At 42.4% G+C, this 22,013-nt stretch overlaps 2 long non-coding RNA genes, 1 other non-coding gene and 1 pseudogene across 3 annotated transcripts; 2 read left to right on the plus strand and 2 right to left on the minus strand.

Annotated features, from left to right (window-relative positions):
• The first annotated feature begins 3,095 nt into the window (after positions 1-3,095).
• On the plus strand, positions 3,096-5,363 carry LOC140687606 (uncharacterized). Its single transcript, XR_012062001.1, has 3 exons — positions 3,096-3,557; positions 4,043-4,137; positions 4,724-5,363. It is a non-coding gene; the product is annotated as an uncharacterized lncRNA (long non-coding RNA).
• Positions 5,364-8,607: 3,244 nt separating this feature from the next.
• LOC116284510 (U1 spliceosomal RNA) lies at positions 8,608-8,771 on the plus strand. The gene has a single exon (XR_004194299.1). It is a non-coding gene; the product is annotated as a U1 spliceosomal RNA (small nuclear RNA).
• A 3,885-nt stretch (positions 8,772-12,656) lies between these two features.
• On the minus strand, positions 12,657-13,285 carry LOC102544292 (NADH dehydrogenase [ubiquinone] 1 beta subcomplex subunit 9 pseudogene; annotated as a pseudogene).
• Positions 13,286-14,868: 1,583 nt separating this feature from the next.
• LOC140687608 (uncharacterized) lies at positions 14,869-21,709 on the minus strand. Its single transcript, XR_012062004.1, has 3 exons — positions 21,626-21,709; positions 15,382-15,548; positions 14,869-15,119 (listed from the first exon to the last, which is right to left on the minus strand). It is a non-coding gene; the product is annotated as an uncharacterized lncRNA (long non-coding RNA).
• Positions 21,710-22,013: the final 304 nt, after the last annotated feature.

The following is a 22,013-nucleotide window of genomic DNA, read 5'->3' on the forward strand; positions in this document are numbered from 1 at the left end:
AAAGCTTTTTACCTCTCCCTTAACTGCTTAAAAGAGTTTAGATAGGGGGCCTGGCCCAGAAAGAGAGCTATAACCAGGGAGAGCTTTTTCACCTTTTTAAAAATTGTTTTTGTTTGTTTGTTGTGGCTTTTTTTTCAGGGGGAGGTAATTAAGTTTATTTATGTTAATGGCAGTACTTGGGATTGAACCCAGTACCTCACACCAGCTAGGCTAAGCGTGCATTCTAACATTGAGCTACACCTTGCCGCCCCCCCCCCCCCCCCCCCCCGGCCAAGAGCTTTTTCATCTGAAAGACTCACCTGCTTGGCAGGGCAAACATCTAATGACCAAACATCTGCTCTTCTCAGCCTTCTGTGAATTACCCACCTCCCCTTCAAGCCCCAGTACCCGAGCTCATTCCTTAGCTCAGGATGGCATATAAACCTCAATTGCACACTGCCTTTGAGTTTCATATTTTTAAGGGCTCTTACATGTCCCAAATTTGTTTTTTCTCTTGTTCATCCACCTTATGTCAATTTCACTATTAGACCAGCCAAAGAACCTAGAAGGGAAGAAGGGAAATTTTTTCCACTTCCAGACACTCAACATAAAAATTGCAAGAGATGTGAACAAACAGCTCCAGAAAGAAATGTAAAGGACCTCATCACACATACTAAGATGTTCAACTTGCCTCTCGTAACAAAAATACAAATCAAAACTATACCAAGGTAGTATTTTTTACCTATTAGGTGGGCAAAAATCCAAAAGCTTGTCAACACACTATGCTGGCAAAGCTGTGGGGAAGAAGACATTCAAGTACACTGTTGATGGGAATGCAAAACGAGGCAACTCCTACAGAGGGGAATTTAGTTGGCAATAACTAGCAAAGTTACATATACATTTCCTTTTTGGTCCAGCAATACCACTTCTTGGAAGCTATCCCAAAAAATCACTGACAAAAATACAGAAAGTGTTTGCATAGGGTTATTTATTGCAGCCCTGTTTGTAACAGCAGAAGACTAGAAACAACTCAAATGTCTAACAATAGGGGGCTGGCTGAATTAAATATGAAATACTGTGGAGCATAATAAAAGGAATGAAAAAGCGACCCCTACATATTGCCATGGAGTGATGACCAGTGTACATTTTGAAGTAGAAAAAGCAAAATGAAACTGTGTGTAGATCTGTCAACTTAAAAAATAATATTTTTAAATACTATATATCTCATCAGCCAAAAGCTTTTTAAAATGGCTATCTATGGAGGAAGGAGGAAACAGAGTGAGGAGATAGGGACAGAAACTAGGTTTCTCTGATGCACCTTGTTTTGTAGATCTGAATTCAGAACTATGTAAATATTTTATGTAAGTAAAACAAAATTAACTTGAAAAAGCATTTCCTAAAAATCAAAAGCAAGATAAAACAAAAGAATCTATCCACACAGGGAGTTAGTGGTATGATCACAGACAGAACTATTTCAAGCAACTTTAAACCACAGTAATTTTACTGTCTATCCCTAGTGAGATATACTTTGTCAATTAATGGTGACCAGCTGAGAGGTAAAGCAAATATTGATGTGTTTGGGAACTGAGATATTTGCTTGGGAGAAAGAACAGTTGTAAGATATTTGAAGTTACATAAAACGAGATTTTCTATTTTGAATTGAAAGGGGGAAGGTATAGCTCTAGTGGTAGAGTACATGCCTAGCATACAGAAAGTCCTGGGTTCAATCCCCAGTACCTCCTCTAAAACAATAAATAAAGAAACCTAATTACCTCCCTCTACAAACAAACAAAAAACAATTGAAAGTATTAGTATAAGCAAAGGATGTTATCTTTCAATACATGTGCTTGTATTTCCTTTCCATTAGAAGGCTCTAGAAGCAAGGACCAACCCAGTAGAAATGAGCATCCCTAGCTCCCTGACTGTGGTCTCTAATTGCCATTTCCATCAATAGAAATCTTGAAGAAATGTTTGGTTCTTAATCTGGAGAAGGAAATATACAAGACATGCTTGGATATCTTATCATGTCAGAAATTCAGGAACTATCAAAATCACTTAAGACTATATCGAAAGGAGGTGATGTTACCAAAGATGGGACAATTTAAACATTCATATGAATAATAAAGACAATGTACTATAATGAACTAAAGCACATCAAATATGTTTGAACCCATGACTTTATAAGGATGGTTTAAAACTGGTCACTTTGGGACCACTAGGTAGCCAATTTAATAAATTGAAAATTGCTAATAAAGAGAAATCAACATTTAGCCTGCCTTTCCTGTAGGAACCATGCCTGATCAAATGGTTGCTGAGGGAATTTCTCTTACAGAAGGAATCTAGCTAGTATATGAGCAGAATGACAGTATTTCAATATTACCATTTTGTAACCCCTAATGAAACCATGGCTTAGTCAATAATGACTAATGACTGATAACATCACCAAAAGTGAGACAAGCAGACATTATGCACATTCTGTTGGAAGTTCACAGCATTCTCTGAGGAGCCCTGCAAATACAAACACTGAATCAGGCCTCTAAGTGAAGTTACCAATTTATAGGGAATTCATTGGACAGAGGAACAAGTTACCTCAAGTATATCATCAACCAAAACCAAACTGTGGGAAACGCTACAGGAAACTCCTCCCACACACCACACGGTTTTTCCAACAAATACATTTCAAGGGAAAAAAAGAATGGGAGAGAGAATCTATACATTAAAAGAAACAGGAGAAAAATATCAACCCATGTAATGATGTATGGACTTTATTTCAATCCTGATTCAGAAAAAAATAAACTCATAAAAAAAGATATGAGACATTTGGAGGAATCTGAAAAAGATCTGAGGCTCCTAGATTCCAGGCTGTTTCCCCACTGGCCTGAGCCTGGGCTTTGCTTCTGTTGTAAGAAAAAACCACTTCAGAGCCCAGAACCACAGGGTTGGAACAGCTCCTGCAGTGGGCTCTTCGTGTGTCAGAGGAAGAGTCTAACTGCCAAGTCCACCTCTCCTGTTCCCTCCCAGTGCCCCCAGGCTCCCCTCCTACCAGGTCGACGCATCACAGAGGAGAGAACCAGGAGGGTAGAATATTTGGCTACTCAGAATGAGGTTCCAGGCAGGAGATTCTCATAAGGTGGTTCTCATACAAGCTCTTGCCCATCAAAAGCACAGGTTTTGACATCATTCAGGATCCACCAAATGGACAAATTCTACGTGTGTTAAGTGGGTTGACATCCCTGATCTCAACTCTGATTTAGAAAGGGAGGTGGTTTGCTCCACGAACACCAACCCTACCACCATCACAGACTGGAGAAACTGTAAACTATGTGATACTGGATTCCATTTTTAAAAAGGTAAACCCTATTTCCAGAAAACCTGGGACTTAGCCACTATTTCTATCTATCACTACACCTACACGTGAGGTCCCTCTCTGCTCTGAGTGCTTTACCCCCTGATGTGATATGGAGAAGACATTATTTCAGGGGACAGAAGAACAAAAGGACCCAAGGAAGGGCAAGAAATGAGCAAGTCAGGAAATGTTGCCGGCACAAGAAGCCAAGAGGGCTAGAACATCAAGGCAGGTAAGAATGATAATAATTTAACATTTATTGAGTTCTTACTGCCTGCCGGGTCCTGGGCTAAGTGCTTTTCACGCATCATCCCTTTTCACATGCTGGACCACTCAACCTCCTCCTCTCAAGGGAAACCTCACTCCCTCTTCTCAAGGACACATGCATCTCTTTCCTATTTTCTATTTCAAACTCCCAGTAGTTATATATAAGGGCAGCAGTTTCTGTAGCAAAGATGCTGGAGGGGCAGTCTCAGTCCAACATGGGTGGTCCGAGGTCACTGGAGGACCAAAGAGCTCCCTGATACAATCAACAAAGCTTCTTCCATTTCATGTTTAAATAGAAGCCTATCTAAAGAAATTAGATCATCATTGCAGAAATGTGCAAAAGATGCCAAGATCTTCCAGTCAGGGCTCTGTTTGACGTGACCCATGACCAGCCATTGCTCTGTTCACAGCGAGTCATCTGGCCACCCCCTCTTTTGGATCCTTTTCCAGGAAATCCAGCTGAAAAAGGCTGTTGGCCCTCTTACAATTTTATCATAGCGAGTGAGATGGAAATTTGGGTGCATTCACATGAAAGAAGTCACAAGGTAATTGGTGATTATAAAGCAACTGCATTTTTCCCATAATTTCCTAACAAGGGTCAGGCCTTGAAGACTGAATAATGACCTCATGATAATGACAGAAAAGGGAGAGGAATGTACACAGGAGGCAAAGATGTAAATTATGTTATGTGGTCCCAGTGGAGGAGCAACCTCTGAATTGTGTTTCCATTAATTTGGCCCCCCAAACCCCACCCAAACATAATTAACAATGGGACTTATCTCTAACTAGAACTAATCCAGAGCTAGAATTATTTCAGTGAATCAATGAAGCAATAATGGAGCGCATTGTGTAGCGAGGGTCTAGCTCGGTGGTAGAGCATATGCTTAGCATGCACAAGGTCCTGGGTTCAATACCGTCACCTCCATTAAATAAATAAATAAACAAACAAACAAACCTAATTACCCACCTCTAAAGTTTTTTTTAAAAATCCACTCACATGGATATGGTCTTTTATATGAAGTGATTCCCAGGAGCTTGGGTAATTGGATTAGTACATGACGTATTATCAACAACAACAATAACAAAATGAAACGCACAGCTTTATTGCTTGTTTGTGTCTCCTTGATACAGATATTTATTCAGTACAGTTAACACGTGGCATCTGCAAATTCAACACTCGGCTGCTTCAACTGTCAATCAAGACCCCCAAAGTGTGGGAATGCACAGTTTGGCTGCAGCACAGACAAGAACAGTGCTGCCCAGCTGGGTACCGCTGAGTGAGGAGAACCCACCACCCAGCTTCCCAAAGTAGCTTTGTGATTCTCAGTGAATGGTCCAGCAGGCAGAAACCTACTGGAAAAAAGTTGTTTTCAAAACCTTGTTGCGGGTGGGGTAAAGCTCAGTGGTAGAGTACTTGCTCAGCATGCACGAGGTCCTGGGTTCAATCCCCAGTACCTCCATTAAAAAAGAAGAAAAAAACTTTGTTTCTTTGCATAAATTACTCCCCATCCCCACCCAAAGGCTATCATTAACCCTGGTGATAGAAGTAATGAAAATGTAAAGAGTTGTGAGAAAGTTTTTTTTCTTTCAGGAATTGTAATTCGAGGTAGATCAAAGACGGGTGTTTTCAAAATGTTATGATAACTCACAGAGGAAAAAAATGTGACAATGAGTGTGTATATGTCCATGAATGACTGAAAAATTGTGCTGAACACTGGAATTTGACACAACATTGTAAAATGATTATAAGTCAATAAAAAATGTTAAAAAAAAAAAAGATGGGTGTTTTGATCTTGTTGGTAGCTCAGCAATATGAATCCACAACTGATGCAGATATTTGAAAAGAGATTTGAAAGACGATTTCAGGAAATGTTTTCAGGCAGCTCAAAAATTTCTCACAAAGATACAAAACGTAAGTAAAAGTAGAAACAGTGGTTAACTTGTGGTCACAGGGTACAGCAGGAAGCAGCAGACTGAGAAAGGCCCAAATAATCTGGGTATTTACAGAGCATCTAATTCAGAAACCTACAAAGACCTCCAGTGCCTTTGGTAAAAGTCAAAAGGGCCTGCTCTCCTATCTGTAAGCATGGCCAATGGATGAATATACATCAGTCTCCCTTTCATTTCGGCTTCCCTCATCCAAAACTTGCTACAGATGTGTCTTGGAGGTTGAAAAATTCTGAACTCCCTGGAACAAGAATGTCTTGTGGGGAGGGAGGTTGGTAAAACCAGCCAGCATGCCTGGCATACCAATAGGAAGGGCTTCTGATTTATCTTCCAAGGGCTCATCCTCTCTCTATGTAGACAGTACGGAGCACTGCATACACACCCTCCCCTCCTGTCCCCTCCTACTTGATTTATTATTACTCTTGCTTAACAAGATTTGGATTTATCATGTTTATGTCTTGTAATTATCAAAGTCCTTTTGGACAAGCTTGGTGTACATAAATAATAACAGTAACTACCAAGTATTATAGTTATTAATTATATTAATAGTTATCATTATACTATACTATATACAAAATATGTAGTATACTGTACTTTACATAATACTATATATATAATATTATACTATGTATGATCTATAGTTTATAGATCTATATCTACAATAGCTATACTATCATAATAGTTACACAGTGTGAATGCTATAGTATACAATAACATTCCAATTTATATACATTATCTTTCATCCTGACAATGTGGGAAGAACTTACAAATAACAAGGCACAAGAGTGGTGGGCAACTGGCTCACCTCCTCATAGCTAGTAAGTGGTAGATTCAGGGTTCAAACCCAAGCAGGGAGGAATCTATGTCAGGGTTTGTTCTATTGGTAAGTTGCCTCTAATGGTGTCCATCTCATTAACATCCCTCTCTGAGCTATCATTGATCAGATAGAGCATCTGCAGTTTTACAAAAGCTGTTTACTAAGCTGAGATAAAGCAGGGTTAACTACATCACACACACGCACACGCACGCACACACACAGAGAATCCTTTTATTCCATTAGATTCTTTCAACCAGACGTATCCATGCCTACTCCATGCCAGACTCAGGCACTAGCACAGTCAGGCATGGTCTCTGCTCTCTGGAAGCTTCCATTTTCACTCCTGCTAATTCCTCAGCTATGTCCTAAATGATTTCTTCCATAGGCATCCCTTGTCACTCCAGACTTAATTAGGTACCTCATTCTACACCCTGGATTTTTCCTTCATAACATTCATCTTCCTTCAATTACTTGTTCACTGTCCTTCATCCCATCACCCTGTGACCGCCATGGAATCATGATGGCTGTCCTGTTCCTATTCTATCCAGTAGCACATGGCACTTAAGAGAAACTTAGTAAATATGTGCTGAATGAATGGGTGCAAACAAGCAGTGGGAGCAGGCTTTCTCAAAGGTTAGGAAGGTGGTGCACCAGCCAATAGTTAACTGATAATCAGTTTGCGTGCATGTTAACCTCTTCTTAGCAGAAACCAGCAGCCTCTGAGTTGGAGCCTCCCTCCCACTGCACACCCCTTCCGAAGCCTGCCTTGCCAGTGAGGTCTGCCCAGGCCCGCCTTGCCTGGAGCTGTACCAGCGGGTGGAAGCCTGCCCTGCAGAAAGGACTCATTCATCCTAAATGTCATGCCAGTCTTGCCCTGTGCACACCCATCCAATCCGGGTGTCCCTCTGATCACAAACTCTGGTCTTGTATTGAATCTCAAGAGAGTCAACAACACCTGGACTGAATGACAACACCCCTGCTCCACCCCTCGCTGTGTGACTTTCTGTGGCTTTCTGGGCCTTGTAGGATGCATAGGGTCACACACCTGGCGGTCCTATGGTCTCTGAAACAGACATTCTGGCATCAGGAGGGTACAGGTTGGGGTGGGGGGCCTCGGAGAGGGCCCTAGAACTCAGACAGGGAGCTGTGAGTAGGTGGGAGTCAGACCTTCCCAGTTTCTCTCAAGACTCAGGAATTTTCTTTGAGATGGAGGCAGCAAGCCAGGAGCAAGGGAGAGACAATCTCTGCCTTTGCCTGTAGGCTAAAGATAAATTAGCTGTGTCTTGTGAATCCGAAGATTATCGGGTTACCTGCTGTTCAATTCTTTGCTTTGGCTTCTCTTAATGCCAGGACTTCAGGGAAGTCTAATTTAATTGTCCCAAGTCTCTCGCAGTGCTGATGACTTTGGCTGCAGTTTTTCATAAGCACAAAGGAATAAGGGAAAACCTCTGGGGATATGGCAGTGCTGGGAAGTCCCTTCCTCTCCCCGTGGGGATGTTCCCTCCCACTGCCTCCCTCAAAGGATGTCCCTCTTATTTTAATACTGTAGGTGGCTGGTTCTTCGCAGCATCTAAATCAACTGGAAGTCCCCTGCCTCCAGTTCTCAAATGGAGAGAGTCCTCAGAAAGAGCCTCAAAGCACCCAGAGTGGGCTCTGGGGACTCAGTCCCCAGTGCTTAGAGCTGTTCTGCTCTGTCACAGAGCCAGGCAGCCCTGGGTAATATGGGGGCCCTGCTGGAGGAAAGTCAACACCTGGCCCACGAAAGGATCCCAGCTGTAGTCTCAGGGTTGGGAATATAGTCCACCAGCTGCTTCCCACCCCAGACCTCAAGGCTCAAAGTCACCTTTCCCTCCTCAGAAGAGATCTCCCCTCCTCTGCGTTGTGCAGAGCCCCCCACCCCCAACACCAGGGCACTCTTCTAGTTTCTGTATGAACTGGAAACACTGCCCTGAAAGAAAACAACTCTTAATGACAAACTACAACCCCTCCCCACAAATCCCTGGGATTATACGCGGTGGTACTTTGTGGTGATCAATTTATAATGTATAAAAAGAACAAATTACAATGTTGGGATACCCAGAACTAAAATCAAAATCATGTTGGAAGTCAATTATACTTTTGTTTTAAGTATAAGGATGGATAGATAGATAGATAGATAGATAGATAGATAGATAGATAGATAAAATAAAGTTACAGCTCAGTTAAAAAAAAATAGTTGGTACTTTGTCCCTGTCAATAGCCAATATTCTACATACTTATCTGGCAGGGGAGATACCATGATGACGAAGGTGGTTTTCCCAGGGCGAGGTTTATCCATTGCACTCTGGATGTGCTGACTCCTGCGATTTCCCCAAATGTGGGAAACTTGACTGCATAATTTGTGGTAGTGGGGGACTGCATTCAAGCTTTCCCCTGGAAAAAAAAAAATTCTACAGCCTCTTTTCTCCCTCCCTTGTGCCCACACTTCCTCATTTTCCAGCCCATATGTCTACCCTTCATCAATCTACAGCTGAAACTTGTGACCACTGGTGACAGACCCTGTTGTCCTCAAAGCCGATGCTCTGTCAGGGGCATTTCTGCCCTCAGAGGTGAGTTCAGCTACAGTGGTGTGCTGGTTACATCAGCGAGGAGTGGGGGGATTTGAGGTGGGGGAAGCAGTTCAGCTACAGTGGTGTGCTGGTTACATCAGCAAGGAGTGGGGGGATTTGAGGTGGGGGAAGCCTTTATTTGTAGAGGTTACCAATTTCCATGGTGTAAATACTCCCGCCTACCATATCTGATTCCCAGCTACCAACAGGTTTAACAAACAGCTTGTAAAATTCCTGAATATTTAACAATTCCTCTCACCAGCCAGTCCAAGCTGGCTTCAACATACCATTGATTCAGGAGGACTCCCAAAGAGTCCCTGGGCCCCCCAAAATATCTTGATAAAGTGAGCAACAGACCCAGCAGTAGTGGAGAGAGGGGCCCTCCAGTGGCATTTCTACCCGCTGGCTCCTTTGGCTCTGAGCTCTGGGAAGAGTGTGACTTTAGGGAGTCAGGAGAGCTCTGGGTTCAAATCTTGGTGTGACTTTGGGCAAGTTTCAGCTTCCAATTCTGCAAATTAGGATTGATAAAACCTGTAGGATAACTTTGAGGATGAAACAAGATGCCTAAAGAAAATGCCCAACATATAGCAAGCTCTCAATAAATGTTCTTTCTTTTGCCCCCTCTTCTCAGTCTTAATTTTTTCTGTACTAGTTCAAATAATAATTTTTCAAAGGGTCCAACAGGGGGAGCCCAAACTCAACACTGTCAGGGTGGGGGGACTGGTGATTCGACTCAACTCTCACCACAGTTTAGAGTTTAACTTCAGAAACTTTGAAGAGCATAGTGCTTTTTCCCTTGAGGGTTCTCCCTTGTCCACATCCCCAAAGAGGTGAGCCCATCAAAATGTTCTATAGCTGGGGTTTATGCCACATGGCATCATTTTCCTCTAAGATGGCAAGCTATACTCAGAATCAGAAACCACGGTCCATGAAAGGGGTACCATGTCAGGACCAAAGCAAGGACACTGGGTTTCCCTAAGGCTGTGCTTCACACAACGAGCACACACAAAGCCTCCCATGCACCCAAAATGCCTCCCACATCAAATCAGGTCTGTCCCACAATATCCCATTACACAGAGGAGACAGAGGCAGAAGGGACATGAGGCTCACTAGATTTGTGACGGCTGGCTGTTCACAAACAATGGAATTATTGGGATGATTCAGGGAGAGGCAGCAAATGAAACTTTGAGGAAATCTGGTTTCTTGCGGTAAAGAGCTTTTGTAACTTGAGAAAAGTTTCGGAAACTTAGAAGCAAAAAATTCTTCATCAGAAATGAATGAAAAGCCTTGGGTTTGAACAATGTGTGGCTACTTTCTAGCTGGCTGACCTACACAAGTTGTTTAACCTCTCTGAGACTCAGTCACTTGTATATTTATTCACTGAATCTATTATTTATTGAGCATCTTGTATGTATCAGGCATGGGGCTAAGTGAATCCTGAGGAGACAATGGTGAGCAAAACCAGGCACTGTCCTTTTTCTCATGGAGCTTACTTACAATTTATTTATTTGTAAAAAAGCATAGTAACCCTGGGACAACTGGATATCCACACGCAAAAGAATGAAGTTAGATCCCTATCTCACACTGTATAAGAAAATTAACCCACAATGGATCAAAGACCTAAATGTGACAGCTAAGACTATTTAACTCTTAGAAGAGAACATAGGCTCAAATCTTTGTGACTGCAGATTAGGTGGTAGCTTCTTGGCTACAATACCAAATGCACAAGTAACAAAGAAATAGGTAAACTGGACTTGATCAAAATTTAAAACTTTTGTGCTCCAAAGGACACCATCAAGAAAGTGAAAAGATGTCGAGATGTGGAAGCAACCTAAGTGTCCATCAACAGACGAATGGATAAAGAAAATGTGGTATAATATACACATGTGTGTATACACAATGGAATACTATTCAACCATAAATAAACTTTTGCCATTTACAGCAACTTGGATGGACTTGGAGAGTATGATGCTAAGTGAAATAAGTCAGATAGAGAAAGACAAATAAGTGTATGATATCACTTATATGTGGAATCTAAAAAATACAACAAATCAGTGACTATAACAAAAAGAAGCAGACTCACAGATATAGAAAACAAACTAGTGGTTACCAGTGGGGAGAGGCAATATAGGGGTAGGGGATTTAGAAGTACAATAATAGTTATGTATAAAATAAGCTACAAGGATATATTATACAATACAGGCAATACAGCCAATATTTTATAGTAACTATAAATGGAATATAATCTTAAAAAAAAAGGTGAAAAGATGATCTACAGAATGGGATGAAATACTTGTAAGTCACTGATCTGTTAAAGGGCTTGTATTGAGAATATATAAAGAACTCTTACAACTCAGTAATTTAAAAAAAAGAATTTAAAAATGGGCAAAGGATCTGTATAAACATTTCTCCAAAGATATACAAATGGCCAACAAACACATAAAAAGATGCTCAACATAATTAATACCACTTTATACCCACTAAAATGGTAGAATAAAAAAAAACAGGTTGGAGAAATTGGAACCCTCATACACTGCTGGTGGGAATGTCAAATGGTGCAGTCACTTCAGAAAACAGCCTGGCAGTTCCTCAAAAGGTTCAACAAAGAGTTTCCATATGACTAGAAACTGCACTCCGAGGTATAATCCCAAGAGAAATGAAAACACATTCACACACATCCTTGTTCATAAATATTCATACCAGCGCTACTCATAATAACCAAAACATAGAAACAACACAAACAGCCATCAATTGATGAATGAATAAATAAATAGTGAATTGTGGTATCTATATTCACACAATGGAAAGCATCAGGCAATAAAGAAAAACAAAGTATTGATAGCTGCTACAATGTAGCTGAACTTTGAAAATATTATGCTAAGTGAGAGAAGCCAGACACAAAAGGCCACATATTGTGTGACTTCATTTATATGAAATGTCCAGAATAGACCAATCCACAGAGATAAAAAGTAGTTTAGTGGTTGTCTAGGACTGAAGCGGGCAGGGATCTGAGGGGAAATTGGGAATGATTGTTCATGGCTTTGGGATTTCTTTTGGTGGTGATGGAAATATTCTAAAATCAATTGTAGGTTGGTCACAGAACTCGATGAGCATGTTAAAAACCATTCAATTGTACACTTTAAAATGGTGAAACGTATGATATAGGAATCATATCTCAATACTGCTATTATTAAAAATAAAGACATAATTCAAACAGATATGTGTACATACACATTCATAGTGACACTATTCACAATAGCCAAGAGGTGGAGGCAACCCAAGTGTCCATCGATGGATGAATGGATAAACAAAATGTGGTCTATATACACAATGGAATATTATGCAGCCTTAAAAAGGGAGAAAATTCTGACATCTGCTACAACATGAATGAATCTCAAAGACATTATGGTAAGTGAAATAAAAACCAGTCACAAGAGGATAAATATTATGTGATTTCACTTATATGAGGTCCCTAGAGTAGTTAAATTCATAGAGACAAAGCAGAATGCTGGTTGCCAGGGGTGAAGTTTAGGGGGAGGGGGGCATGGGAAGATATTGTTTCCTGGATACAGAAGTTTAGTTGGGGAAGATGTGAAAGCTCTGGAGATGGATGGTGGTGATGGCTGCACAACAGTATAAATGTATTTAATGTTGCTGAACTGTATATATAAAAATGGTTTTAAAATAGTATAAATTTTAGGTATTTATATATTTAGTTGTAATGCCTAGCTATTTTTATGAAGGTAACAGTGTGTGGGTTCTGTAACTTATTTCCTTGCAAGCACAAATGGTGAGGGAAACTTCCTCTGTATGTGGGATGCTTCTGGGGCCTGGTCACCATATGCCACCACAGTGGGAACAAGTCACCGTCCTTTCAGGCAAAGGGCAAAGCTTCCACCTGAGGACTACCTGGCAAGTGTCCCCTTGCAGCTGCTTAACCTCTTGCTCCCAGCTTTCCCTCCACAGTTTCTTCTACTGCTCTCTTGGCAAAGAATTTAGGATACATCGCCTTCTCAGAAGGATGCCAGTCATCTAAGTACCTCGCAGGGACCTTGTAACACTCGCATCTCTCCTGAGAGGTGCCCTCAGTAAAGCAGGGGAGATAAATGGTTGTGGATGCTGGTGGTGGCAGAATTCTTCCTCTGCCTCCCTCAGTAGCTGGACAGACTTTACCAAACCCTTTTTCTTCTTAGTTCTTCAAACCGGGCTCTCTCAAACAAGCAAAGGACCAGTATTTGTCCCTGTGGATGCACCACAAGTCAAGGTGGCATAGCACCTGCTTATAAAGCTGCAGACCTTCCGCTGCTGGGTCAGGTAGGCCAGAGCACCATGGTGACCCATTCACCTTGGGCCACTGGGGTGCGGTAAAATGGTAAATCCTTGTTATATATATATTTTACCACAATTAAAAAAAATAAAAGCACAATAATAGTTCTTATCTCATAGGGTCATTGTGAAGAGTAAATGAGATTATTTTTGGCTGAAGAAACAGCCAAAGTAATTAACAGCCTTTATGAACCAGGCCTGGAGACCAGGGTTTGGGATGGGGGAGGGACACAAAATTTCTACTGTATCTATTGTTTAGATTTGTAAACTGACATATTTTTGTAATTCAAAAAGTAAAGCAGTTCAGAAACAGACTCACAGACATAAAAAACAAACTTATGGTTACCAGGAGGGAAGGGGACAAAGGGATAAATTGGGAGCTTGAGATTTGCAGATACTAACTTCTATATATAAATAGACAGACCACTAGTTTCTACTGTATAGCACAGGGAACTATATTCAATATCTTGTAGTAACATATAATGATGGGGGGAAGGTATAGCTCAGTGGTTAGAATGTGTGCTTAGCATGCACACACTGGGTTCAATCCCCAGAACCTCCATTTAAACAAACAAACAAACAAACAAACAAACCTAATTACCTCCCAAATAAAATAAATAAGTATCTTGTAGTAACCTATAATGAAAAAGAATATGAAAGGGAATATATGTATGTTTATGTATGACTAAAACATTATGCTGAATACCCGAAACTGATACAACATTGTAAACTGACTATAAAAATAAAATAAATTAAAAAGTAAAGTGGTAAAAGGCTGCTTTTTGCTGTGTTAGTGATTTATTCAAGATTTAGTGTCCACAGAAAAGTACATAAAGATTGAGAACAACATTCTATTCTTGGCTTATGTGTGGCCTTCTGTGTTTGTCTTTATGTGTAACTTTTTCCAGATTTCCTCAGCTTTGCTTACCTTTCTCCCCCTCTGTCCCCATTTACTTAAGTCTATTAGTCACAAAATCTTAAACATCCCGGTCTGATCCCTGGATTCTCCCGTCTTGCCCCCAGAAAGACCCCAGACCTCACACAGGGGGGGTGTGCCTGCTCATTTCCCGCCAGTGTCCTCTGAACTCCTCTGCCCCATTTTTACCTCCTTCCCTAAAGCGAAACCTTCCCTGAAATCTGATTTCCAGTCTTCCCCTTTGCAAACTGAGAGGCCTGCTCCTCCAGGAGGCGGGAGCCGGCGGGGAGCCCGGCCGGAAGTCAGTTTCCTGGGTGGGAGAACCCTGGCCCAAAGCCAGACAGCTGACGTCACCCGATCCAGATGGCGGAAGCTGTTGCCCAATCGGAGGAAATCGACGCCAGCACCACATTTCTCGGTGACTTTCTTCCTCGGTTCAGAAAAGCATTTTCCTCGACAGGAGGCAGCTGAGTCGGAGTGGAAATTGCCCTGACCTTTGAACCACACGGCGTGTTGACCGTGAAGCAGGCCGTGACTGACAAATGAATGTGAGACCTGACACCGGCCTCCCAGAGTCATAAGACGGCAAGTCTGGGTCTTTGCCACCTACATTCTAACCTCTGACAAATCAGTTCAGTCGGTTTTCTTAGCCATGAGTAACAATAATACCTACCTCATAGAAGCTACTGTTGCATGGCTAGAATGAGGTCATCCATGTGAAAGATTTCATAAACTTCAAGCAGGAGTACAACATTCTGCCTGTTGTGAGAGCCTTCCTGAGGGTGGTGGACCCCAAGGAGGCAGGATGGAGCGTGGTTACAGGCTGATCCCGGAGCCAGGCAGCCTGCACCAGAATGTGCAGCTGGGACATGAAACAGCCTCTGGGTGCCCAGTTATCTTGAGGTCAAAATGGAGGACGATAAGAATATCACCCTGCAAAGGGAGGGGCAGGGGATATAGTTCAGTGGTAAAGCACATGCTCATCATGCAGGAGGTCCTGGGTTCAATCCCCAGTACCTCTGTTAAAAACAATGAAAATAAAATAAACATAATTACTTCCCCTCCAGAACAAACCAACAACAAAAAAAATTTTTTAAAGAAAGAATACCGCCCTCATCACAGTGTTATCAGGAGGGTGAGGTAGTTACTCCACTCAGACTACACAGAACACTGCCCGTCTTGTGGCAGCACTCACCGAGGCTTAGCTAGGATGATGGTTCCCGAGGCCATCATGTGCACTTGCAGGCCCTGGCCTGGGCGTTCAACCCGATTCCCAAGAGATCTCATAAGAAGTTTCTTTCCTGACCCGCAGTCCACACAGCAGGCAGAGCTGAGACAGGAAGGGGGCAGGGCACAGCCATTCTAGGAACAACACAACAATTAACATCAGGATGGCTGAGGAGTCAATCCCCAATAGGCCTTGAGGCTCAAGATGGTGGGAGACTTGACTTCTAGCAGACCTTGAGCTTCATTATACACCCATTGTAATATATTAACATGGTGAATAGCATGCCCACAGGCGCCATGGCAGTCCCAAGGCTAGCCACAAAAGATCAAAGAGTGGGAAGTGGCCAACTTCCTGTCCCAGCCCCTTCCCCAGACTACTTAGACTGGTCCTTCCACTTATTAGCATATGAAGCCGCTGAGTTCATAAAAACTGGCAACATGGTGACTTGTGGCCGCCCCCTCTCTCTCCCTCTTCGGAGTTGGCCCACACTCCGTCTCCGGAGTGTGTACCTACTTTTACTCTCATCTGAGCACCTAACATCCACACCTTGTGGCCTTTCTCTTGCCTTCTGATGTATCTCTAAATAAATGTACCTTTACTACCGTGGCTCGCTCTTGAACTCTTTCCTCTGTGAAGCCAAGGACCCACACTTGGCGGGGCACGTTCCAGGGGCTCAACTGAAGCCTGGGACACAGCCCTCCTCACACCCCACAAACATTTTTCCTGCATCAGAACTATTTAACTAAAGTCTGAACATGTCACTTCTCTGCTGAACCACTCAAATCTGCCCAGCCCCACACCCAACCCTACCAGTGAAAAACATTAAGCACCTGTGATAGGCCCTTGAGCCCCTCTCCGCGTCTCCTGATGCCCACTGCCTCTCAGCAAGGGTCCAGCAACCCCAGCTGCCTGTAGATTCTCACCTCCACCACCTGGTTCCTGTTGCCCCTCTGCCCAGCATGCCCTCCCCAACCTTGCCTTGCGAACTCCCAGTCCTTCCAAACCCTTAGACTCAAGTCTTTCAGAAAGTCCCTTCTGACTATTCTAAGCAGGGCCTGGATCCCCTTCTCCCATATTCCCCGTGGGCACCTCCATCATTGCATGGGCCAAATTGTATCCTAACTAATTCAGGTGACTGTTTCACAGCAAGACTGGGTCTTGTTCATCTCAAGCAAACTCAGCATGCGCACAGGGCCAGGCACACAGCGGGGGCTCTGTAAACTTTGGGTGGAAAGTCTGATAAGTAGATGACCAGGAACAAATTGAGCCCAAGCTTGTTTGTTCAGCTACCATAACAGATGATTGTGTTTGCCTGGAGTTGGGATGAACATCTCAAAACAGATACAGTTTCCATTTGCCTCAGCTGTTGTTCTTAGAATCACCCTGTCTGTCTCCCGCATCCTCTGTATCTCTCTTTTCCCTGTTCTTATACTTTGTCTCTCCACCGTCGGCACTTTGTTTCTCTTTCTTGCTCTGTATCATATTTCTATACCCTTTGTTGCTTTGTAGCCTTTTCTCTTCATCTTCCTTTTGTGGTTGAGCGGTCCTCTGTTTTCTTGCCTCTTTTTAAGGGTTCTGGGCCGGTAAGAGTATACCTAGTTTCATGACTCCTCAGAAAGAAGGAGATTTTGAAAAGAAGGAAATCAAGCTTTATTATGTGTCCAGAATTTACATACATTTTATTTCATGTAATCTTGGTAATAAGTTTGTAATGTGATATATCATCCCAGCAAGCTAGTTTATGCTTCTGTAACAGACAACCTCTTGCTAATGGTGGGTTGGCTGAGGCTCTGCTCTGAGCCATCATTGTCCTAACCTCAGGGCCCAGGTTGACAGAGCAGCCACATCTAGAACATCACCACTTGCTATAGTGGAAGGAGGAGAGAATGTGGGAAAAGCACAATACACACTGGCTTTTAAAACTTCCATGGAAGAGGGGAGGGTATAGGTTAGTGGCAGAGTGCATGCCTAGCATTCATGAGGTCCTGGGTTCAATTTCCAGTACTTTTGTTAAATAAATAAACCTAACTTCCTCCCCCCATTAAAAAAAAATTAAAACTTCCATGTAGAAGGGACACATTTTAATTGGCCAAAGTAAGTCACATAGTCATGCCTTGGTTAGTTGGTAAGAGTTACCCGGGGTGGCAAAGTAGAGTCTTCCTAGGTACCTGGAAGGAGAGAGAAACTCAAATATTGGTGAACAAGCCTTATAAACCATGGTGGATATTACTGTTTCCACATTACAGATGAGGTGGCTGAGGCACAAGGTTATGTAGTTTAAGGACATGCAGGAAATGTCGAGAGAGTGGGGCTAAATGCATGCCTTTTGATTCCTGGAACTGTGCCCTTGCCAATTCAGTGGATTTGGGGTGCCTAGGCCTTCTCTATCACTTTTACCAAGTATTTGGACTCTGCTCTGAGGCTTGGCTTGCTGGCCTGCTGGAGGCAAGATAAGAAGCCTAGCTTTGCTCACCACCTTCTCCATCACATCTGGTGAGTGGCATCAGAACTTCTAAGGGGGAGTTTGGGAGACTTCTAATTCCTAGGACAAAACTAGGTAGGTCACAAAACTTAGAGTACAATCATTAAAAACCTTCTAGGCAAAATTAATCTATGGTGCTACAAGTCAAAATAGCAGTTCTTTCAGAATAGGGCAAGAAAGGAGTTTTGCATATTGACCAGATAAGGGATCAAGGGAAACTTCTGTGGTGATACTATCTTGATCTGGATGGTGGTTAAGTGGGTGAATACAAATGTAAAAATTTATCAAGCTGTACGCTGAAGGTTGGTACAGTTTGCTATATGTCATTTATATCTCAATAAAAATGAATAATAAAAAGAACTATTCATTATCAGAATAAAAATATTTACTGTGCCAAAGAGGCTGTTAAGAGAATGCTAAGACAAGGTACCGAGTGGGAGAAAATATTTGCAAGTCACATATTCAACAAAGGACATGTATCCAGACTATATAAAGAACTCTCAAAACTCAACAGCAAGAAAACAGACAACCCAATTTAGAAAGTAGGCAATAGACTTGAATAGACACTTTACCAAAGAGAATAAAAAGAAAGTCCATAAGCACCTAAAAAGTTGTTCAACATTATTGTCCATTAGGAAAATGCAAATTAAAGCCAAGATGAATTACCACTACAGATCTGTTAGAATAGCAAAGATTTAAAAATATTAAGAGTTGGGAAGGGTACAGCTCAGTGGCAGAGCACATGCTTAGCATGCATGAGGTCCTGGGTTCAACCGCCAGTACCTCCATTAAAAATAAACAAACATAATTACCTCCTCCTCCCCCCAAATTAAAAAATAATAATTTTTTTTTTAAATATTGAGAGTGCTGCCAAGTGTAGGTGAGCAACAGGAACTCTCGTTCATTACTGATGGAATGTGAAATCACACTCTGGAACGTAGTTTGGTAATTTCTTATAAAGTTAATACACTTATCATACAAGTCAATAATCCCCCAGGTGTTTACCTGTGAGAAATAAAAATGTGTTCATACAAAAATCTTTACACTAAGTGCTCATAGCAGCTTCATTTATAATCACCAAAAACTGGGTTAAAACGGATAAATGCATAACTTGTCTTCTCCATACCATGGTGTATACTGTCCAGAAACAAAAAGAAACAAATTACTCATACAGGCAACAACTTGAATGAATCGCAAAGGCATGATGCTGAGTGAAAAAATCTGGTCTCAAAAAGGTTACATGCTATATGATTCCATCTATGTGACATTTTTAAAATACAAGGCTGTCATGACAGAAAATAGATCAGAATAGAAAGTGGTTTGAGGGGGTGGCGGGAGGGAAGATGTGACTACAGAGGGATAGCTTAAGGGAGTTTTGGGAGACAGTAAAACTGGTCTATATTTTGATTGTGGTGATGATTGAATGCCAAACCAGGGGGCCAAGGAGGCCTGTCTGCTTTGTTCACTCCTTCCGACATCCTCGGTGCTGGAACTTAGGTACGAGGTGCGTGCTCACGGACACGCTGAAGGAATGTTCTGGCTCCAGCACTGATTCATCTTGGCACCCTTCACAGGCCAGGCTATATTTAGCTTCCTCTCCAGCTGCCGACTGGACACACCACAGTTGGAAGGCATCACCAGGCCCCCTTCACGGCCCAGGCCTGGGTCACAAGAGCATCCTCCTGGAAAGCAGAGTCTCCAGCTGTGCCGTAGTTGGAAATTTGTAGCTATTAGCAATCTGATGTGTTTATTGTTGCTGTCATTTTAATTTTTGCAGTACATTTTTATTAGAAAAATAACATCTGTTCAATACTTTTTTTTAATTGTCTTAAAAAAAATAGTAGACTCAGTTTTAATTTCCGGAAGCCATAACTGTTACTAGCTCTTTCTCTGTCTGTCTAGAGACATTTATGAGTAGTAAGCATGTATGTTCACATATATGTAACAGATACGGACAAATTGGTCCACAGCTCTTGGGGCACAAGTAATATCCTATTTCATTTTCTCTTTTCATTTGTTTTTTTCCCCCTTAGAGGCACTTGGAAAGTTCATCTGTCCTATTTCTTTACAGACTCACTCATATCAAATCTGGCTTCAGCCCTGCCCACTACTGACTGGAATTTTAGTGTCTGACAGTTTCCAGACACCCTCCCTTGGGTCAGACAAGGAAGCCGAGGCTTCTGCAGTCCTGAGGAAACAAACAAGAGTCTGCTCCTCTGACCACGTGGTCGGCATTCCTTGCTCCTCACCCAGGCCTGTGGGCTCCATCGGAAGCCGACCACTTGGCTGAGCTGGGCAGTTTCTAATCACCCAGGCATGGCCTCAGCAAAGCCAGAAGAAGGATGAAAAAATCCCAACTTTGTAAATAATTTGATATTTAAGGAAAAGAAGAGAGAGGTGGAGAAGGAGATGGAGAGAGAGGAGAGCATCAACGCACTCAGGTGCCTAGGGGAAAAAAAAATCACAAATCTATATAGTACATCTTTAAAGCTGTTGTTGGTTTCACGTGGTTCTTTTACTTTTAACTATATTGGGATTGGGGCTGGGGGGCACCATGGTATTTACTGTGTTTCCCCACAATCTTGATCTGGCCTTGCCTTGGGGCTGGGAGGCAGTTGTTGAATGCTCTGTGCAGAGCCCACAGCCCACAGCCCAGTTCTCAGGGACCCTGGTGACCAGTCCCACCTGAGAGGCTGCTCATGAAAAGGCCGAGCTCTCCACACGCCCTGAGAGTCCCCTTTCTTCTCTCTGAGTCCCCAGAGGCACAAGAGTAAACCAAGGAGTAGGCTACTGCCTTCACACCCTTCCCTCTCAGACCAGACATCCAGCATCTTCCAAAACCAAGTGGTGGCACTTTCCTTTAAAGCCCCACCCAGCCTGCATCTTCCCTTTCCTTCTAAAGCATCCAAAAAAGCCAAACCCCTCAAAGGGTCAGGAAACCCCAAACTTGAAGGACACAAAGTCCTGACTATGCAGAAGAGGGAGAGAAGAATTCCTTTCTTCCTTGTTCATTCTCAATATATTGTTGCTACAATAAATTCGTAATAAATGGTCCCTACTAGATAAGATATTCATTTAAATTTGCTCATTTCTTCAAATATGATGCCTGTCAGGAAAGTTATTATGGGAAGATTGATCAATAATCATTTCTGAAATGTTTCTTCTATGAAGAAACTCATCCTGGTTATAATGTGGGAGCTTTAAAGAATCTCAGGATCCTTCTGAGAAATTTTAGTACAATTTAGAAAACAAAATGTGTATACTATCTGAGAAGCTCTTTGAGGACAGCACAGGCCAAAGGATACTTCAGGAGCACCTACTAATAAAAGCTAACATTTGCTGATAGCCTACTAGGTGCCAGGCGCTAAACTAGCCCTGGGGATACTGCCCAACCAACCAGACAGAGATGCTTCCTGCCCTACGGAGCTCAGAAGGACAGACATGAAACATACAGCAGTGAGGTGGGAGTACAGGTTGCCACAGGAATTCAGAACCAGAGGACCAAACACAGGATGGGGCATCAGGGAAAGCCTCCCTTAGAGACTGATGCTTAAACTGAGACTTGCAAGTGACAAACAAAATAGAAAGACATCAGAGCTTGGAGAGGGGAAGCTGAGTTTATTGCTTAATAGGCAAGGGAGAGCCATGGTCCTCAAGAAATGAGTCCAGTGGGTCTTCCCAAACAGAAACTGAAAGGCCTTAATATAGATTCAAAAAGAGGAAACTCACCAATAAAGCAGGAATTGAGTTCTGGTCTCTGGCTCCCAAGGGGTTGGCCACACAATGTTGTGATTGGCCATCTTCAGTTCTCAGTTCTCAAAAGAGCAGGCAGTTCTCAAAGAGGTCCCAGACAAGTCCTGTGATGTCTTGGTGGACTCAGATCAAAAGGAGGCAAACCCTTTTCTTCTTGCTCCAAGGCTGGATAGATTTCTTTTTTCTTGTAAAGACCAAATAAGAATGAGACAGGCAGAGGAAAAAGGAAGGTAATAGAGGGATTAGGTCTGCAAGAGATCTGGACAAGATTGAGCAACGAAGAGAAATTCAAGATACAGAAGCAAGGAGGCTGAGAGGAGAGTGGGTCCTTAGAAGAGGCTGGTGAAGTCGGCTAATTAAGAAC

Source organism: Vicugna pacos, chromosome 20 (genome assembly GCF_048564905.1).
Source record: "Vicugna pacos chromosome 20, VicPac4, whole genome shotgun sequence".
NCBI lineage: Eukaryota > Metazoa > Chordata > Mammalia > Artiodactyla > Camelidae > Vicugna > Vicugna pacos.